This window comes from Pinus tabuliformis, chromosome 7, assembly GCF_031772625.1.
Source record: "Pinus tabuliformis cultivar Carrire ecotype Pingquan chromosome 7, CPIR1, whole genome shotgun sequence".
Lineage (NCBI taxonomy): Eukaryota > Viridiplantae > Streptophyta > Pinopsida > Pinales > Pinaceae > Pinus > Pinus tabuliformis.
The window spans coordinates 644,193,886-644,198,706 of NC_142293.1; positions in this window are offsets into that span (position 1 = coordinate 644,193,886).

The window sequence follows — 4,821 nt, forward strand, 5'->3', positions numbered from 1 at the left end:
TATTGTTGATCGAAGGTGTACATCTATTTTAGTATATATTTTTTTAGTTAATATGGACATATTTTCACATGATTTGAGAAAGAACAATTTTTTTATGATTTAGATTTATCTTAACTATATATTTCCTCAATTTTTTTAACGTGTAAATCTCTTTAAAATATAAAAGTTGAAAAAATATTTGTACTTTGATTATTTAAATTATATTTTTTTAATGTATAAACAAATTAATTGAATTGAAATTTTATTGTTCACTTGGATTGTGTTGATTATATAACTTAAACTTATAACTTTAACAAATCTCTACTACATTTTAAAGAAAATTAACCTAAAAATATATTTCAAAATCAATAAAAATATAAAATAATAAAACTACTTGAAATGTTTTAACCTTCAAATTTATTTTTTTTCCAATTTTTTCAAACTATTACGTATAAAGATTAAACCATTATACTTAATATGAGCATTGAAATATTTTATTTATAACTCATATTTAATTATTTTTATTACACATATTTGTCATATGACTTTTATTACAAATAAATTGACTATTTTTTAGTTTCAATTATTTGTTCTCTTTAAACATTAAAATTTTTTTATCACTGTCACGTACCGTGGTGAATATGAGAATTACCTAATAGGCTCTCATTCTTTAAATTTTCTTGTGTTAAAGTTAAGATTCAACTATCACAATTGTAATTATTCCATCATTTCATGAACAATTATTGTTAATGCAACTATACTCATATTCTTAACAAATGAACAACATCAACATTAATGAACCATAATCCCTAGGCACAATACTACATACTCCTTCCATGCTTTACTGGATCTAAGATGTGGACTTTTAGATTCATTTATAAGACTTATATGTCGGATCAAACCTTAAGCATAATTTACAATTTGGAGAAAGGAATTAATCATAACATACAACAAACAAAATACTTTGATGACTCCACTCAAGCATTAATGGAACATTATCTTGAGTCTGCTATAGCTAACGTGGCCATGCCCCATGATCATAGTCCTACAAGCATTGTCAAAACTGTTACTGGCCTAACTCTTATGTAACATGCATAAATAGCTAAACTAGCCTCATTGGATGCAATTCCTACAATGTGTAATGCATGGCATAGATAACCTGAACCACAGACTATATAATTTGAAGCATTACACCATAATTGTTTCGCATGCATCAATGTCTCATGCATAAATATTCGCCAACTTAAAATAGATATATCACATAAGGTAAGAGGCATACTAGGTTCTTTCACTAACTCTACCCTTGGATGCAATAGGAGTCACATGCATAATAATTCAATCATTTTCATAAATAGAGATGACACAAACATCTATAAATTTGAGCTGAATGATTCCACCACATAAAAATTAATGAGTAAACATACAATATATCCCATGCAAGTGGATCCAACTAGATTAGAAGAGAGAACACTATTTGGAAAAAATTGAGAACCACTACCAAACCTAGAACTGTCTTCCACCAGTTCACCCCCGAAGTGAGAGCTCTTGCCACAGATTAACTCCCCCTGTTGATCTCTTCAATGGGTATTTAATATCATCTTTCATGATATGGTTTCCTTTAGCAACGTCCTTGCTTTTAGGTGGATGTTTTATCCATCTTCCTACAATTTTCTTAGAGAATCTCACCTTTCTCTCCTGCTTGTAGGAATTTATGGGGTAAGTTCCTCAGATAGAACAACAAAGGACACCACTAAAAAACAAATCACAGATCAATACACCAGTATTCTCGACATGGTTAAAACCATCAAAGAGGGAAATAGTCCACGGTGTGAGCCAACGTGGCCACTTCAGGCAATTTATTAATGTAAAAGAAAGAAAATTTACATAATCTTCTCTCATGAATAGTTACCTTACAAATGACCCTTCATGCTCTTTAAATAGAGATCATGGACCAATTAGGTGTTAAGCCACGGATCAAGTGTTAGTAGTACCAAGGATAGAATGAACCATTGGATCACTTCATGTCTACAACATATCGTGACCGTCGAATTGTAAGTTACAAAAGTACATAGTAAAGAAACACACTTTACCTAACTCTACACTAGACCAAGTTATACTTAAGTATTTCCTATGTGTTTGAATATCCTAACATCCCCCCTTAAGAACAGGTTGGGATAGGATTGAAGGATGTACAAATATGACACAATAGGATAAGGAAGGAGGCATTAGAGCTTATCCTCCCTTAGTGAAAACTTCCTAAACTCCAACCATAAATCAAAGTTTAGTAAAATTTGCCTCTATGAGAGGCTTTCTAAAGATGTCTGCAACTTGATCATTGGTTGAACAATATTGTGCTTCAAGAACATGGTCATGAATGAGTTTTCTAATGAAGTGCATGTGTAGTTCAATGTGTTTTTTGCGTTGATGTTGGATTAGATCTTTCCATAGTTGAATGGCACTTTGATTATCACACCAAAGTGTAGTCAGATGTTGCTCATGAAAGCCAAACCCTGACAGGATCTGACAAAGCCACAAGGCTTCCTTACTAGCTTTTATGGTGCCACGATACTCTGCTTCTACTAAAAAAAAAGAAATGACACTTTGTTTCATGCAAGCCCATGTAATAGGTCCATAACTAAGGGTAAAGAAATAACCTGCAGTAGACTTCTGATCATCAGGGTCAGCAACCCAATTGGAATTAGTGAAACCAACCAATAGAGGAGATGCTTTTGCACTGTAATGAATCCCAAACTAAACTGTACCTTGAACATAACAAAGTACTCTTTTAGCTGCTTTCCAATGACTTTCATGGGGTTTTTCATAAACTGAGAAATAAGGCCAATAACAAAGGAAAGGTCCAGACGAGTATGGGTAAGATACAGAAGTTTTCCTACAAGTTGACGATATAAGGTAGCATCAACTTCATGGGAAGTACAAGTGATTAAAATTTTCACTTGAGATTGAAAGGGAGAAGGGGCTAGCTTACAGTCTTCCATGTGAGAGTGGCATAGAAAATCAAAGGCATACTTGGACTGGGAAAGGGAAATATGTTCCTTGTATTGCAATACTTGAAGACCAAGAAAATAATGCAAGTGTCCTAGGTCTATCATTTCAAACTTCTTTTCAACGCTGGACTTCACATGGTTTAAAGGTTTCGATCACTACTAGTAAGGATAATATCATCAACATAAAGAAAAAGAATTATAAAAGACATACCCACTTTTTTGGTGTTGACAGTATTGCAGAATGACACGTACAAAAGCCAGTATCTAAAAGAGAAGTATCCATTTTGGCATACCAAGCCTTAGGGGCTTGCTTGAGACCATAAAGGGATTTCTTAAGCTGACATACAAGACTAGAGTCTCTTTGTATAAAGCCAGGAGGTTTTTCCATATAGATTTCTTCATGCAAGTCCCCATGCAGGAAGGCAGATTTAACATCCATATAATGGACTTCCCATTTGAAAGAGGAAACAAGGAAAGAACAACGCAGATAAAGTTTAATTTGGCAACAATGAAGAAGGTTTAAGTATAGTCAATGCCTTCAACTTGTGAAAAACCCTTAGCAAGAAGATGAACTTTATGTTTATCAACTTTTCCATCTGGTCCAAACTTGGTTCTGTAAACCCATTTGCATCTATCAATTTTTTATCCCTTTGGAAGAGGAACAAGTTCCCAAGTATCATTTGCCAATAAGGAACGATATTCTTCATTCATAGTTGTGTCCCAATCTAGATGACTTGAAGATTCTGCAAAGGTGTCAGGATCATAATTCACTAAAGCTTGAGCCAATAAAGAAGAGGCTCTATCAAACTGAGAACATGTACGTTATTGATCTATAGGATCACCTGCAAGAGAACCTACTGCATCACGAGTAGCATGGACCTATTTTGGAAGATGAGGAGCTGAAGGAGGATCTTGAGAAGGTGGGGGAGGATTGTCATCCTCGCTATGATCATCTGAAAAATAAATATTTTCGGAAGTAGAAGGAATAGAGAGAGGTGGCATATCTGTCAAACTAGGCTCGTAGGCCGATATATTTTCAACAAACTTTACATCTCTTCTAATGATAAGATTTTTTTGACTTAGGTGAAAGAAGTCTATATCCTTTGACATCTTTGGAATATTAAAACAAAAATACATTTTTCACTCTTAGGTTCTAAAGCTTTATTTTTCTCATCTGGAATATGGGCCCATGCTTCACTTCCAAAAACACAAAAGTGACTTACATCTGGTTTAATTGAGCTCCATGCTTCTTCTGGAGTGATATTCTTTAAAACCTTAGTAGGAGTGTGATTTACTATGTAATTTTCATAGTTAATTGCTTCTGCCCAAAAATTAAGACTAAGTCCTTTAGATTGAAGCATACAATTAGCCATTTCCTTTAAGGTGTGGTTCTTCCTTTCAGCTACACAATTTTTTTGTGGAGTATATGGAACAGAATGTTGAATTTCAATTCCATGCTTAGTGTAAAAGTTGATGATTTTTTTTGTTAACATATTCTCTGCCATTATCAAATCTTAGCTTAATAATATGATGTCCAAATTGTTTCTCAACAAAGGCCTCCATTAATCAGAGGATTAGTGAACATGCAGCTGATCTTAAGCATAGGTGTACTAAGTCTTCCGCTTTGGCTGAGCACGCCGAGAAAACCAATCATCATGTTTGTATTGAAGAAGCTAGTGTTATTGCTAAGGTTCCGCACTTCCATCATCGGAAATTTAGGGAGGCGCTTGAGATTGAAAAGAGGCCGAGTAATCTCAATAGAGATGATGGCTGGAAAATCAGTCGGTGTTGGGTACCAGCACTCTCGACCTAGTCCTTTTTTTTTTTTTAATTTTAT